Raw genomic sequence first — 18,495 nt, 5'->3', positions numbered from 1 at the left:
GGTCATTTTCTTGAATAACAGATGCTCCCTAAAGTGTGAGATCAAAGGCTGTGATGATGGCCGAAATACTTTATGTTTAACTATCCTTTTCTTTGGAAAAAAGAGAGAGAGGATCAGAGCTTCAGACAGTATGGGAAACCTTGTACAACACATATATATAAAAAAAACTAAAATCATGTCCTGAGTCAGGAATTCCCATGCTTAGTAGTTATGTCAGACTAATTTTTTCATAAAAGAGATATGACGATGTTGGCCGCTGATAAGCATAATGCAAAACCTGTGTCATAATAGGATCATTCTGATGAGTGGTCTCCAAAAAACAATAACCACAACTTGGGAGAGGAAATAAGGCTTAGTGATGCAAGCCTCTACCCAAGGTCTTGATTTCCACTTAACTGAATAGCATATATCGATACATGTGAATATATGTATTGATGCCAAACATGCATGAAATTGTCTGATTACTAATCAATAATGGAGACTGTTAACAGATGCGAGGATGGCCACTGATAATGGTGATGGTCTCCAATATGCACACTACAATCTAACGAGTGAGAAAATTTTTTCTTCGTCAAACACTCGAAGAATCATTTAACCAAGAGCCAATAATGAAAACCCCTAATCAAACACAAGGTGACCTACCACCGATGTCTGGATGTACCAAGGCACTGATGTGTTTCTGGGTCTTCTTCCTAGATAGGGTGTTGAAGTCGATAGGAAGAGACTTGTCGAAAGGTAGGCAATAAGGTGTCCTACATTAGTCGACACGAAATAGGACAAGAATGATTTTGTTTTGAGGAATATTTTGAGCATTGGATCAAAGTGATAGATGGCATGATGGTATGATATGCTTGATGGGTTGATGGAGGAAACAGAAGATAAAGGTTTTCCCTTGAACAATAGAAGGCACAACAATAGTTTTAACCATGTAACACTAGACTCATGAACACCAAAGAGTGTTAGGATACATAGATACATGAAAATTGAGGATATAGGCTAAACTCGTAGCATGGTAAGATTCATATTGAGTGGTCTTCACAAGGAAGGTTTATCTGAGAGAGTGCCAAGTTCAAGGGCGCGACTGCTACCAAGAAACTCTTTCAAAATATGGAACATAACGTAGTTGTAATGTCCACTTTACCCATTTGATTAGTCTAGTGAGTCTAGATGGGTAAACTCATCAATATTTTCAAGTTTTAAGAGTCTGAAAAGGACCATAAAAAGAGCGACTCTATGCCCTATCTGATTAGTTTAATGAGTCTAGACAAACAAACTCGTTGATCTTTTCGTGTTTTAATAGTCTGAAAAGGATTGTAAAAAGAGCAACTCTATACATCATCTATGTAACTTAATGAGTCCAGAAGAGACAACTCGATGGTATTTTCATATTTAGAGAGTTTAAAAAGATTGTAAAGAATGCCTCCAGGGTGGTCCCTTTGTCATAGTTTTTAACTGGGTGCGACAAAAGTTTAATAGTATACCTATAACGGTTCCTTTTTTCGTGAGTTAATCTACTAAGTCCGGATAAAGAGAAACCTATGCTCAATAGATGTTTGCCTTATTTTGTTACAAGTATGAGGAGATGGAGTAAACTTGATTTTCATCATGAAATTTTAATGAGTCACACGACGACAAACTCAATACCTTCATCGAATTTTAACGAGCCAAATGAAGAAAACTAAAGGCATCTTTTTCAGTTTAGTGAGCAAGGAAAAAGAGGTAAAACAACTGCTCATTCCTTCTTCATATATTTGATGAGCCCAAAGAAGGGAAAAACTCGGGGATTTTTCAATTCAAGATCAAGAAATAGTCCCAAAAAAGCAAGCGCCCATATTGTTGTCGTTAACAAACCCAATGACGAAAACTCGGGGTTTTTCCGATTTAACGAGCAAGAAAAGTTCCTAAAAATAATGCTCAGAGATTCTTCATAAGTTTTTAAAGTTTACTAAAGAAGGAACTTAGGGTTTTTTCAGTTTTATGAGCAAGAAAAAAGTCCCAAAAAAGAATGCTCAATCGATCTTTTTCAGTTTAGTGAGCTAGAAAAAGAGGGAAAAAGAGTTGCTCAGACCATCGTCGTAAGTGTTTAACGAGTCTGATGATGAAAAAATTGGGTATTTTTCAATTTTAGAGTGAGAAAACATCCCATAAAAGAAAGCACTCATAGAGAATTGCACATGGTCATTTCTGTCGTTCAATCCTGAAAATTTTTTCATCAAAACGTGAGCAATTTTTGTCAATTTGGGATCATGGTGTATGATAATTATCATTGGAAATGGACTACCTCTACTTTAATTAATTCAAATAAGATAAGTCATGTCTCCAAAGTTACTATAAGGGAGTTCCTAAGCCTCCACTTTCACCATTTGCATCATTTGAGAGTTGTGAGAGTGTTTTGCAGCTAAAGAGGAGCAGAATTTCCACGGACGATTGCTAGAGATCTAGGCGACCATTCGACGTGTTGTCATTCCGGGTAGGTTCCAAAACATTGATATTGGATTATTCAACATTTTTTTATCAATTTTTGGGGTGATTTTTTGGAGAGTTGGGGAGCCCTAGTTCTTTAAATGTGCTTAATGCCCCCTAGCATGCCTGTAGGGTACATTAAACACCCTTTATGTCACTAGGGGGGGCATTAGTGCATGAGGGTGTTAATCCTCCCTGTATGTCACTAGGGGGGGCGTTAGTGCATGAGGGCACACCCTAAAAACCTAGGAAACGATTTAGTAAGCAATTTATCCCTGTTTGCACTAATTTTTGGGTTGATTTGTGCAGGTTTTGAGCCATTATGACTAGTATATGTAGAGAACGGGTCCATGACAGAAAAGAATTGCTAATGTGAAATGATCATGCTTGCATACTTGCATTACGTAGTTGTGGGTTGATGAAGTATGGTAATTTGGACAAGATAAAAGGTTAGGAGGACCTCCTGAGCTGGATTATTTACCGCTGGGATGAACACAAGCAGGTGTTCAGGATTGGATATCATGAGTTCGCCATTGACCGTGATGATATATAATTTTCGACTGGTTTTACATGTAGAGGAGCATAAGAAAACCTGACCAGGGTTAGGCCTGATCCTCGATCCACCCTAGAGCTAGTTCAAGCTTACTGTATCCTTGAGAGTGGACTCATCAACAACAGAGTCCCTATAGAGAGGATTAGGTCCAGATCTATGAGGGTCATTTTATGGTTGATTATGCGTTTGGTGGGGTCAAAGAGTCTCCAAGTTGCAAAAAAGGCCCAACTGTTGCTTGTAGTTGATTATGTCTAGCATTAGATGTTCAACTTGTGCAACACAATGCTTCGTCAGTTGAAGGCAGAATTGACCGCAAGCAAACTCAAAGCCAACAGAGTTTTGGGTATGGCACTATCATTATCTCATTCATACTTGAGAGGGCACTTGTTATGTGCCTGCAGATGAGCTTAGGTCCCCTTAATCTGAGGGAGCTGAAATAGTAGAAATGGGCATCACTTGATCCTCGCATAGGAGGAGGACCTATCCGACACTTTTTCGAAGAAGATTTCTTCCAATGGCTTAGTGTCCAGATTATGATGATTGACGACTATGCGTATGAGGGCATGGACTTCACCAGCAACCTGACTTGATTCTGCCACCTAGAACCAACTGGGGGCCTCAAGGTCAGAATGATTTGAGATTACTTACAGTATTTTTAAGCTTTTGAATATTTATGTTATGTTTTTGTTGATTTTATGTGTGAACAAGTACTGACATGAACCTTTTTTCTTGACACAGATGTGGCACGGGTATGACCTGCAGGTGAACCTCACCATGTGAGGCTAGGAGGCCAACTACCTGATGGGGGTGTGATGCTGACAGTCTTCATGAGGTTTTGAGGAACCTAGAGGGCTTGAGCATGGGTGTGCCCCCCTTTCCAATGAGGTATATCCCCGCTCATATGTAGCGGCACATAGTTGGTGTGCCTGAGTGGTTTCTGGTTCCTCTTCGAAGGATAGCTAGAGCAATGTTATCATTTCATGAGTAGTAGGCTCTATTAGCAGGCGTTTTGGTATAGCCAGTGGGTGTTTATAGCTATGCTTAGTTGCATTTTGTACTTAAAACACCCAAGTTTTGGAATATTTTGATGTAAAAGAATGGATTCGATGTATATATATATATATATATATATATATATATATATATATATATATATATATATATATATATATATATATATATATATGTATATATATATATATATATATATATATATATATGTATATATATATACATATATATATATATATATATATATATATATATATACATATATATATATCTATATATATGTATACATATATATATATATAATATACATACATATATATATATATATATATATATATATATATATATATATATATATATATATATATACATATATATATATATATATATATATATATATATACATATATATATATATATATATATATATATACATATATATATATATATATACAGATATTTTGGTATTTTATGATGTAAATGTTTTTTAAGTGTTTTTGTAAATTTTTAACTGTGTAAATATTTACTTTCATACATGTATCTATACTGAATGAGACAAACGCCAATCTAATGCATAGTTTTCTAATGAATCAACAACTGTATTAGATTCTCTAGGAATGTGTTCATATGTGATAACTTCAAATTGACGTTCCAAGAGTCGTACCCTTATGTAATGACGTAACAAGATTGGATTGTGAAAGTGATATTGATTTGTCAATTGCATAACAATAAGTTGAGAATCTAACCTGACCACCAGATTGAAGATGTCCCTTGATGACCCTTCAGTGAGAAGTGAAATTACAGACATGTACTCAGAAATATTGTTAGTGGCAGTGCCAAGAAAGACTCCCTTGGAACAAAATAGTTCCAACTCAGGTGTGTGAATGACCCAAGAAGATGATGCAATGTGCCATGTGTGACGAGTGGAACCATCAGCATATCCTATGTATCCTAAGGGTAATGAAGGCATCTGCATTACAAGAAATATGTATGTGACAAATACTTCAATAAATACCAAAAATTCCAGTCACATCAAAAAAGAAGCAAAACTTAAAAATACATAAAATCACAAATCACATGCCTAGTGCAATACTAGGCATAATAACTTTTCAGATAGAGCCCATTTCGAGTGGGACTCCTTCCCAGTCCTAAAGTTTTTATGCCCCTTTTGAGAGGGCTTTCTTGACGAAATATGGACTGGGCCATAAGGGTTGAAGTGTTCCTAGCCCCAAGAGGTCATGTTTTTTATCATACAGTAAAACAAGATATCCCTCTTGGTAAGAACCAGGCTTGACCTTTTTGTCGTACTGGACTTTGACCCAACACTTGTGGGATTCCAGTGCCAATTTAGCATCTTAATGGGTTTCATCCAGTTGATTAGGTATAGTAGGCTCTCTTCTTTGGCAGTAGTGTTGGGAAAGAGTTCAATGACGAGTTGTAAGGAAGGAATCTGACACTCGATTGGTAGAACTACTTCCAGGCCATAAGCCAGTTGAAAAGGTGTGAAGCCTGTAACAGTGTTAACTGAAGTTCGGTATGCCCATAATGCAGGATATAACATTTGATGCCAGTGGGTTTTATTATTCCCTACTAACCTATAGATCATGGTTTTTAAGATGCCATTGATGGCCTCTACTTGACCATTAGCTTGGGGTTAGTAGGAGGATGATTGATCCTGGGGAGAACCTAGCAGCGTTGTTAAGCCATACATCATGTGATTTTGAAAATGAGACCCATGGTCTATAATGATCATGTGGGGCACACCAAAGCGACATATGACCTTATTAAAAAGGAATAGCACCGCAGTTTCTCCATTGGCTCAAAAAGTGGGAAGGGCTTCAGCCCATTTCGTGAAATAGTCCACAACTATAATAATATAATTGTGTCCAATAGAGGAAATAGGGTTGCAAGTTATGAAGTCTATCGCCCATTTGGAAAAGGGGCTGACAGAGATAACTGGGTGCAGGAGGGCTAGAGGATTGCGCATTCTCTTTATAAACACTTGACAAGGATGGCATTGCCAAATAGGGTTGATCCAATCTTTGAACAAGGTTGGCCAGTAGTAGCCTGCGTATAAAATTTTCTGAGCAGTAGATATTCCAGAAAGATGACCTCCACATGCCCTAGCATGGTAGTCATTTAAAATGTGTTCCGCCTCTTCATGAGTGAGGCAACGTCGAAGAACTATATCCACACCCTGATGATATAACGTATCGTTAAGCACTAAATAATGTCACGCTTGGTGGCAGATGCAACAATGGTCACCAAATGATAGCTCAGGGCAGAAATGTTGCACTTGGAGGTAGACAAGAATGTCACCATACCAAGGGTCAGTAGTGTCAATAATATAGATAACTTCATCTAGAAGAGGATCGTGGGCTATCTTGTTAGGATCGACAATGGGAAGATCCAACAAAATTTCAGTGCAGACTAAGGAAAATTTCTCCTTGGCAGCAGTGAAAAACAAGTCAAATTATTGGAGGATCATGATCCATTTTGAATATTTCCCTCCAATTACTTGACGAGACAAAATGTGTCTCATGGGATTTTCCAAGGTGATGATAGTAGTCTGTCACGACAATATGTAATGTCGGAAGTGGTTGACAGCAAAGACAACTTCCAAGGACATCTTTTCCACATGTGAATATTTGAGTTTGGGCCTAGCCAGGCCTTTCGAAAAATAATATATAGCATGTTCACTCTGGTCTTCATGACTTTTAATGAAGACCATTCCTAGAGAGGATGGCAAGGTTTCCACGTATAGAAGAAATTTGTGCCCATAATTGGGAGTGCTAAGGAATGGGGCTGATATAAGCACCTTTTTCAAGGCATCAAATGATCATTGAGCTTGATCGTCCCACAAATATGGCACTCCCTTCTTAAGTAGGCACATAAATCCTTTTTTCAACTCATTATAGTTTACGATCAACTGTCGTAAAAAGTTTTCTTTCCCTTGGAAACGTTGGAGCTACAGCATGGATTGTGGTTCGGGCAATTGAGTAATTTCCTTTACCTTATCGTGATTTAGATGTATGTCATAAAACCAATACCTAAGAAAGATAGCTCTTAAATGATATAGGTGTCGTGCTTGCTTCTTATAATGGGCTGGAAGGTCATACAAGTAAGCTTGAACGATATATCTGATATCATGAAACATGTAGTCCATGGCCCTCTGAAATGTTGCTGCAGCATTCTTTAAACTGAATGGGAGTTTTCGATGGGAAAAGATTCCCCATGGGCAAACGAAGGTTGTTTTCTATTGGTCTTTGGGTTTTATAGAAATCTGGTTGTAACCTTAGAATCCATCCATGAATGAGAATGATTCACAACCAGTGTAGTCGTTGATGATTTGGTCGATGAATGGTGTCAGATAATTATCCTTCAGACAAGTGCCATTCAAGTCTTGATAGTCGACACATGCGCGGATGGTTCCTTGTTTCTTCTCGACAGGAACCATATTGGAAACCCATTCTGTTAAGGGAACGGGGTAGATGAAACTAGCATGTAACAACTTTTCCACCTCAGTTTTTGTTAGGAACGAGATCCCCCAAGGGTAGTTTTGGGGCTAAAAGCCCATGTTTAAGTCAAATTTTATAATAAAAATGTAAAGACTCCGCATTTTGTGGTCGTGGAGCGGGAAGGTATTATGTGTCGAAAAGGGTAGTCCTCCCTTAGTTTTGTAAAGTAAAGTCAGTTGTAAGAGATCTACTCATGGTCTGCAGACCATTGGATTGTATAAAAAGAGCTAAGCTCTAAGTAGTTTAGGCATCAATACAATGACACACGATGTAATGGAGTCATAGCTTGGAAGAAATAAGTCTAAGTCTTGGGTTGTAGCGTAGGTAGAAGCTTTGCAGCTGAGTGTGCAGAGGCCTAGGGTAGAACTCCGCAGATGAGTGTGCAGACCCCTGTAGCTGTGTGTGCAGGGTGAATAGAGATTGTAACACTTGGAAGATATTAATAAAAGGAGATATTGTGCAATTTCTGTGTCTTTGTTCTGTTGATGTGTTTGAATATTTTATGTATGAATTTCCTTTATTATTCTTATATGATGCACGAATGAATGCAATTACAAATATATGCTTATGCAGTGATAACTTTAAGTATTTGATGAGATAAGAAAATCACTTAGGCTAATTGGAGAATCTGTACGACACATTGCCATAGTAGCGGGAAAGTACCTAAGTAGCAAGTTAGGCTGCGCGAAGGTCGATCATACCCTTTCATAGTGGTATAGAAGAACGAAATTAGAAGGCTAGTATTGCAAGCCCTAGGGCAAATCACCCTATGAGAAGGAAGGAATAGAAGGAATCAGATGACATCACAACCATCTCAGGGTGTGGAAACTTGGTTCCACTGTCCCCCCATACTCCTTCGGGTGAGACTTCAATCCACGCTCCATAGGCTGATGCTGAAAGGGCTAGTAGTGTAGGGATTTATTTGGCTATTTAACATTGAACCTGGGTCAAGCCCCCTCAAGCCAACAAATGGTCCCATTGTGGGGATCAGAATCTGCATAAGAGATGTGTGATGTCGTTGTTGAGTCACAGAAAAGGTATGCATTTACTATTAATCTTATCATCCTTTTCCTCTATTCTTATCTTTTCTATATCTCAATGCATCAATCTATTAAGGAATTATGGTAAGGAATGAAGGAAGTATCTGCAGTTACAAATTTGCTAATTATTACCCTTCTTTATGCAAGAAAACAACAAAAGGGACAAATGTTGTTCCCTAATGAAGGCACAACAAAAATCGACAAGCTATGGAAGGAACGCGGTGGTTGCATATAAGGCCAAAGCAAATCAAAAGAATCAGCGCAAGAAAGGAAAGGATGTCTGAAGTTGGAAATCTGTTGTGAATCCCTCGGGATCGAGAGATCTTGAAGGATTGCATTTATCATTTACCTTTTACCCTTTCCTATTATAAAAGGAGACGATTGTAAGAAGAAAGGAGAATCGTTGTTACTATTGAAATTGTAATTTTAATTACAGACTCTCGCTATTGAGAAGAACATGAATATATTGTAATGCTCATTCAGTTTGATGATTAATATATAAGTGAAGTTGTTGTTCCCTTGCATTATCTGAAGTAACTTAGCAGTGTTCTCTAGTGGCTAAGGGCCCAACCTCTGGTGGATTTTACTGCTTTCTTTGTGTTATACATTTCCAATTCTCACAAGTGTGATGGTTTAATAATATTCTTACTTTCTGTGATTTTATCTCCTTTGTTGTTTACTGTTTTCAGGTGTTGACAGAATATCCTTGTTTTATATAATTTACAATATTGTCATTTTGGGTTGAGTTACTTAGGAAAATATTCCGCTTGATATAATCAACTGTAAAGAGTATTAACTATCGTTGTTAGATTCTCAAATTGATGGTATTTTTTTTTAGATTATTTACTGAAGAGTGAGTTTAATTTAGATTAAATCAGTTAAAGAGAGATGAGTTATCATTACTGTACTCTCAACTGATGTTGTTGTTACAAGAACTTATGAAAGATTTGATTTCATTAGAGGATTGAGTTTTCGTTAATTGCAATTGGAATTTACTAGATGCATCCATTGACTCTTGTATTTAAAGATCTATACTGCAATTTAGGAAACATTACTCTATGAATTAAATAACAGCTACATACTGTGTACACTCTTGAAATAAGAAGACTTTAATTAATTTGAGGATAATTAGGATTTTTAAAAGGCACCTTTTATCACCCAACATTTTGGCGTCGTTGCCAAGGAGAGTGTAGCCATTTCTAAAGAGTAATGTACATCTGATAATTGTTGTTGAAGAAGAATTGGGTATTGAAAACGGAAGGTAAGAACCTACGTAATGAGAAAGTAAAGTGATTGCTCCTCTGCCCACTTTTCAGCACAATTACAGAAAACTAAAGTAGGTATTTGATGCTTGTCTATTGAGAGAGAACTGGGTATTAAAAACGAAAGGTAAGAACCTACGTACGGAGCACATAAAATGCCTGCTCCCCTGCCCGCTTTCCAGTAGAATTGTTAGGAACTTAGGGTAGAGATAAACATTTGAATTGTTTGCATGAATGACTAAGAAGAAAAAACCCGAAAACAATCCAATTCCACTACCCAAACCCAAAAAATCTAAGGGATTGGTGACCCTTGGATGATCAATTTTCATAGAAGACATCTTAAAGAAAGTTGAATCTCAACCATCAGTAGGTCCTCAAAACATTGCCTCCAAACAACCTACTGTCTCCCTTTGGGCCATAGGCTCACCATCTGTAGCCTACGCTGAGTTCCACAACAAAACGGTAGGAACTAAGCAGAGCTTTCAAGAAATTGAAAATTCACACCCAATTTCCTCACAAGAAGGGAATTCTTGTAATATTTGTGGAGGAGGAGAAATAGGGGAAATAGTGGAGCCAAGATCCCCTCAGGTAGTAATTCAACAAGGAACACCCAGTATCCTAGACTGAGGGAGTGCTGTTAAGATCATTCCTACCCCTTCTAATAACCCTAGGAATAACTCTCTAGAAATCCCAAAAGGGTAGTGGCATATATTTGATCAAATGGCCAACAACCCACAAGCACCCCAGACCTCTACATTACAGTATCCCATCGTTGACATAGTTGTCAATGCACCCATGAAAGCTATCCCTTTACAAAATATTCCCACCTTTCATGGACTTAGATTAGAGGATCCAGATGCATTTCTGTTTGAATTTGATGTATTATGTTGGGGTTATGATTATACCACTGACCCCCAAAAACTAAAGCGGTTTCCCTCTACATTAAAAGGAGTAGCCCTGCATTGGTTTATGGGACTAGGTGGGGGCACAATAAATGATTGGGATCAAATGAAAACTGCTTTCCTTAAAAAATATCACGACTATTGTAGATCTAGGGAATTGAAAGATGAAATATTCCAAATGGTAGCGATACCTAGTGAAACATTAGAAGAATATGTGGAACATTTTCAATATAACTTCCCGTGGTCTCCCTATGCAACTCTAACTTTGCCTGATAATGTGCTAAAAAATACACTGATTAAAGGGATGAAAGAACAATGGATAGAGACATTAAATATTATGGGTAAAGGGGATATATACCAAGAAGACTATGGTGATATTATTAAATTGTGTATCAGGTGCTCAAGAGGTAGTATGAGATTGAAACCAGTAGAATGCGACATGACCACTAGGGACAGAAAAATCTCTGGCGAAAGTATAACTCATGGAGAAATATAAAAGATATCTAGTTGCATATAACTAAGCCACTCATGTTATAAGATATTAGATCAATAGATAAACAAGTTATAGTACCAACATCACGGAGTGGACAACACAACTGCAGTTCTATATTGATGTAGAAAGAGTGATTACAACCATCAGTTATGTCAGCCTTAGCTTACCCCTCCATCTCCTCTCTCTCTCTCTCCCTTCTTAACCTCTTTTGATGCCTTAGTCTAAGACTCTGCTTGACAATCATATAGGCAATCCTTTCAAATTTTTCGACCCTTTTTCACAATGGCCCAAGCCTTGCATACATAGCATGTAGGGTTAGGGTTGCCAAGTCCTTCATGAGTTCCATTAGGCAAAAGTAGTGATGTTTCCATGCTTTAGTAATCTTTCCCATTTGCATACTCCATTAGGAATTAGTAATTCCCCCAAACAGGTCGAGTTCTGATGTTTCCCTGCATTTATGAGATGACATAGGAGAGAGTCTAGGGATATTTTTTCAGTCAATCCGCTCTGTTGACCCATAGAAACTGATGTTGGGTCACTAACATTGTTCCCAAGGAAGTAAGTAGAGTTACCCTAGGCACTAACGCACCCTTAGGCTTGTTGAGAAGATTTATAAAGAAAGTTGATAGTGTCTAGATAGCATTAGCTTGACAACTAGGCGTGTGAACTTGGTCAGTCCTTCGGTCATCATGTCTTTTTCCTCTAGGCTAATGAGGAGGTCATTTTCTTGAATAACAGATGCTCCCTAAAGTGTGAGATCAAAGGCTGTGATGATGGCCGAAATACTTTATGTTTAACTATCCTTTTCTTTGGAAAAAAGAGAGAGAGGATCAGAGCTTCAGACAGTATGGGAAACCTTGTACAACACATATATATAAAAAAAACTAAAGTCATGTCCTGAGTCAGGAATTCCCACGCTTAGTAGTTATGTCAGACTAATTTTTTCATAAAAGAGATATGACGATGTTGGCCGCTGATAAGCATAATGCAAAACCTGTGTCATAATAGGATCATTCTGATGAGTGGTCTCCAAAAAACAATAACCACAACTTGGGAGAGGAAATAAGGCTTAGTGATGCAAGCCTCTACCCAAGGTCTTGATTTCCACTTAACCGAATAGCATATATCGATACATGTGAATATATGCGTTGATGCCAAACATGCATGAAATTGTCTGATTACTAGTCAATAATGGAGACTGTTAACAGATGCGAGGATGGCCACTGATAATGGTGATGGTCTCCAATATGCACACTACAATCTAACGAGTGAGAAATTTTTTTCTTCGTCAAACACTCGAAGAATCATTTAACCAAGAGCCAATAATGAAAACCCCTAATCAAACACAAGGTGACCTACCACCGATGTCTGGATGTACCAAGGCACTGATGTGTTTCTGGGTCTTCTTCCTAGATAGGGTGTTGAAGTCGATAGGAAGAGACTTGTCGAAAGGTAGGCAATAAGGTGTCCTACATTAGTCGACACGAAATAGGACAAGAATGATTTTGTTTTGAGGAATATTTTGAGCATTGGATCAAAGTGATAGATGGCATGATGGTATGATATGCTTGATGGGTTGATGGAGGAAACAGAAGATAAAGGTTTTCCCTTGAACAATAGAAGGCACAACAATAGTTTTAACCATGTAACACTAGACTCATGAACACCAAAGAGTGTTAGGATACATAGATACATGAAAATTGAGGATATAGGCTAAACTCATAGCATGGTAAGATTCATATTGAGTGGTCTTCACAAGGAAGGTTTATCTGAGAGAGTGCCAAGTTCAAGGGCGCGACTGCTACCAAGAAACTCTTTCAAAATATGGAACATAACGTAGTTGTAATGTCCACTTTACCCATTTGATTAGTCTAGTGAGTCTAGATGGGTAAACTCATCAATATTTTCAAGTTTTAAGAGTTTGAAAAGGACCATAAAAAGAGCAACTCTATGCCCTATCTGATTAGTTTAATGAGTCTAGACAAGCAAACTCGTTAATCTTTCCGTGTTTTAATAGTCTGAAAAGGATTGTAAAAAGAGCAACTCTATACATCATCTATGTAACTTAATGAGTCCAGAAGAGACAACTCGATGGTATTTTCATATTTAGAGAGTTTAAAAAGATTGTAAAGAATGCCTCCAGGGTGGTCCCTTTGTCATAGTTTTTAACTGGGTGCGACAAAAGTTTAATAGTATACCTATAACGGTTCCTTTTTTCGTGAGTTAATCTACTAAGTCCGGATAAAGAGAAACCTATGCTCAATAGATGTTTGCCTTATTTTGTTACAAGTATGAGGAGATGGAGTAAACTTGATTTTCATCATGAAATTTTAATGAGTCACACGACGACAAACTCAATACCTTCATCGAATTTTAACGAGCCAAATGAAGAAAACTAAAGGCATCTTTTTCAGTTTAGTGAGCAAGGAAAAAGAGGTAAAACAACTGCTCATTCCTTCTTCATATATTTGATGAGCCCAAAGAAGGGAAAAACTCGGGGATTTTTCAATTCAAGATCAAGAAATAGTCCCAAAAAAGCAAGCACCCATATTGTTGTCGTAAATGTTTAACAAACCCAATGACGAAAACTCGGGGTTTTTCTGATTTAACGAGCAAGAAAAGTTCCTAAAAATAATGCTCAGAGATTCTTCATAAGTTTTTAAAGTTTACTAAAGAAGGAACTTAGGGTTTTTTCAGTTTTATGAGCAAGAAAAAAGTCCCAAAAAAGAATGCTCAATCGATCTTTTTCAGTTTAGTGAGCTAGAAAAAGAGGGAAAAAGAGTTGCTCCGACCATCATCGTAAGTGTTTAACGAGTCTGATGATGAAAAAATTGGGTATTTTTCAATTTTAGAGTGAGAAAACATCCCATAAAAGAAAGCACTCATAGAGAATTGCACATGGTCATTTCTGTCGTTCAATCCTGAAAAATTTTTCATCAAAACGTGAGCAATTTTTGTCAATTTGGGATCATGGTGTATGATAATTATCATTGGAAATGGACTACCTCTACTTTAATTAATTCAAATAAGATAAGTCATGTCTCCAAAGTTACTATAAGGGAGTTCCTAAGCCTCCACTTTCACCATTTGCATCATTTGAGAGTTGTGAGAGTGTTTTGCAGCTAAAGAGGAGCAGAATTTCCACGGACGATTGCTAGAGATCTAGGCGACCATTCGACGTGTTGTCATTCCGGGTAGGTTCCAAAACATTGATATTGGATTATTCAACATTTTTTTATCAATTTTTGGGGTGATTTTTTGGAGAGTTGGGGAGCCCTAGTTCTTTAAATGTGCTTAATGCCCCCTAGCATGCCTGTAGGGGACATTAAACACCCTTTATGTCACTAGGGGGGGCATTAGTGCATGAGGGTGTTAATCTTCCCTGTATGTCACTAGGGGGGGCGTTAGTGCATGAGGGCACACCCTAAAAAGCTAGGAAACGATTTAGTAAGAAATTTATCCCTGTTTGCACTAATTTTTGGGTTGATTTGTGCAGGTTTTGAGCCATTATGACTAGTATATGTAGAGAACGGGTCCATGACAGAAAAGAATTGCTAATGTGAAATGATCATGCTTGCATACTTGCATTACGTAGTTGTGGGTTGATGAAGTATGGTAATTTGGACAAGATAAAAGGTTAGGAGGACCTCCTGAGCTGGATTATTTAGCACTGGGATGAACACAAGCAGGTGTTCAGGATTGGATATCATGAGTTCGCCATTGACCGTGATGATATATAATTTTCGACTGGTTTTTCATGTAGAGGAGCATAAGAAAACCTGACCAGGGTTAGGCCTGATCCTCGATCCACCCTAGAGCTAGTTCAAGCTTACTGTATCCTTGAGAGTGGACTCATCAACAACAGAGTCCCTATAGAGAGGATTAGGTCCAGATCTATGAGGGTCATTTTATGGTTGATTATGCATTTGGTGGGGTCAAAGAGTCTCCAAGTTGCAAAAAAGGCCCAACTGTTGCTTGTAGTTGATTATGTCTAGCATTAGATGTTCAACTTGTGCAACACAATGCTTCGTCAGTTGAAGGTAGAATTGATCGCAAGCAAACTCAAAGCCAACAGAGTTTTGGGTATGGCACTATCATTATCTCATTCATACTTGAGAGGGCACTTGTTATGTGCCTGCGGATGAGCTTAGGTCCCCTTAATTTGAGGGAGCTGAAATAGTAGAAATTGGCATCACTTGATCCTCGCATAGGAGGAGGACCTATCCGACACTTTTTCGAAGAAGATTTCTTCCAATGGCTTAGTGTCCAGATTGTGATGATTGACGACTATGCGTATGAGGGCATGGACTTCACCAGCAACCTGACTTGATTCTGCCACCTAGAACCAACTGGGGGCCTCAAGGTCAGAATGATTTGAGATTACTTACAGTATTTTTAAGCTTTTGAATATTTATGTTATGTTTTTGTTGATTTTATGTGTGAACAAGTACTGACATGAACCTTTTTTCTTGACACAGATGTGGCACGGGTATGACCTGCAGGTGAACCTCACTATGTGAGGCGAGGAGGCCAACTACCTGATGGGGGTGTGATGCTGACAGTCTTCATGAGGTTTTGAGGAACCTAGAGGGCTTGAGCATGGGTGTGCCCCCCTTTCCTATGAGGTATATCCCCGCTCATATGTAGCGTCACATAGTTGGTGTGCCTGAGTGGTTTCTGGTTCCTCTTCGAAGGATAGCTAGAGAAATGTTATCATTTCATGAGTAGTAGGCTCTATTAGCAGGTGTTTTGGTATAGCCAATGGGTGTTTATATCTATGCTTAGTTGCATTTTGTACTTAAAACACCCAAGTTTTGGAATATTTTGATGTAAAAGAATGGATTCGATATATATATATATATATATATCTATATATATATATATATATATATATATAGATATATATACATATATATATATACATACATATATATATATATATATATATATATATATATATATATATATATATATATATATATATATATATATATATATAGATATATATATATATATATATATATATATATATACAGATATTTTGGTATTTTATGATGTAAATGTTTTTTAAGTGTTTTTGTAAATTTTTAACTGTGTAAATATTTACTTTCATACATGTATCTATACTGAATGAGACAAACGCCAATCTAATGCATAGTTTTCTAATGAATCAACAACTGTATTAGATTCTCTAGGAATGTGTTCATATGTGATAACTTCAAATTGACGTTCCAAGAGTCGTACCCTTATGTAATGACATAACAAGATTGGATTGTGAAAGTGATATTGATTTGTCAATTGCATAACAATAAGTTGAGAATCTAACCTGACCACCAGATTGAAGATGTCCCTTGATGACCCTTCAGTGAGAAGTGAAATTACAGACATGTACTCAGAAATATTGTTAGTGGCAGTGCCAAGAAAGACTCCCTTGGAACAAAATAGTTCCAACTCAGGTGTGTGAATGACCCAAGAAGATGATGCAATGTGCCATGTGTGACGAGTGGAACCATCAGCATATCCTATGTATCCTAAGGGTAATGAAGGCATCTGCATTACAAGAAATATGTATGTGACAAATACTTCAATAAATACCGAAAATTCCAGTCACATCAAAAAAGAAGCAAAACTTAAAAATACATAAAATCACAAATCACATGCCTAGTGCAATACTAGGCATAATAACTTTTCAGATAGAGCCCATTTCGAGTGGGACTCCTTCCCAGTCCTAAAGTTTTTATGCCCCTTTTGAGAGGGCTTTCTTGACGAAATATGGACTGGGCCATAAGGGTTGAAGTGTTCCTAGCCCCAAGAGGTCATGTTTTTTATCATACAGTAAAACAAGATATCCCTCTTGGTAAGAACCAGGCTTGACATTTTTGTCGTACTGGACTTTGACCCAACACTTGTGGGATTCCAGTGCCAATTTAGCATCTTAATGGGTTTCATCCAGTTGATTAGGTATAGTAGGCTCTCTTCTTTGGCAGTAGTGTTGGGAAAGAGTTCAATGACGAGTTGTAAGGAAGGAATCTGACACTCGATTGGTAGAACTACTTCCAGGCCATAAGCCAGTTGAAAAGGTGTGAAGCCTGTAACAGTGTTAACTGAAGTTCGGTATGCCCATAATGCAGGATATAACATTTGATGCCAGTGGGTTTTATTATTCCCTACTAACCTATAGATCATGGTTTTTAAGATGCCATTGATGGCCTCTACTTTACCATTAGCTTGGGGTTAGTAGGAGGATGATTGATCCTGGGGAGAACCTAGCAGCGTTGTTAAGCCATACATCATGTGATTTTGAAAATGAGACCCATGGTCTATAATGATCATGTGGGGCACACCAAAGCGACATATGACCTTATTAAAAAGGAATAGCACCGCAGTTTCTCCATTGGCTCAAAAAGTGGGAAGGGCTTCAGCCCATTTCGTGAAATAGTCCACAACTATAATAATATAATTGTGTCCAATAGAGGAAACAGGGTTGCAAGTTATGAAGTCTATTGCCCATTTGGAAAAGGGGCTGACAGAGATAACTGGGTGCAGGAGGGCTAGAGGATTGCGCATTCTCTTTATAAACACTTGACAAGGATGGCATTGCCAAATAGGGTTGATCCAATCTTTGAACAAGGTTGGCCAGTAGTAGCCTGCGTATAAAATTTTCTGAGCAGTAGATATTCCAGAAAGATGACCTCCACATGCCCTAGCATGGTAGTCATTTAAAACGTGTTCCACCTCTTCATGAGTGAGGCAACGTCGAAGAACTATATCCACACCCTGATGATATAACGTATCGTTAAGCACTAAATAATGTCACGCTTGGTGACAGATGCAACAATGGTCACCAAATGATAGCTCAGGGCAGAAATGTTGCACTTGGAGGTAGACAAGAATGTCACCATACCAAGGGTCAGTAGTGTCAATAATATAGATAACTTCATCTAGAAGAGGATCGTGGGCTATCTTGTTAGGATCGACAATGGGAAGATCCAACAAAATTTCAGTGCAGACTAAGGAAAATTTCTCCTTGGCAGCAGTGAAAAACAAGTCAAATTATTGGAGGATCATGATCCATTTTGAATATTTCCCTCCAATTACTTGACGAGACAAAATGTGTCTCATGGGATTTTCCAAGGTGATGATAGTAGTCTGTCACGACAATATGTAATGTCGGAAGTGGTTGACAGCAAAGACAACTGCCAAGGACATCTTTTCCACATGTGAATATTTGAGTTTGGGCCTAGCCAGGCCTT

Source organism: Pinus tabuliformis, chromosome 8, assembly GCF_031772625.1.
Source record: "Pinus tabuliformis cultivar Carrire ecotype Pingquan chromosome 8, CPIR1, whole genome shotgun sequence".
Classification (NCBI taxonomy): domain Eukaryota; kingdom Viridiplantae; phylum Streptophyta; class Pinopsida; order Pinales; family Pinaceae; genus Pinus; species Pinus tabuliformis.
Note: the sequence above shows the minus strand (reverse complement) of the source record.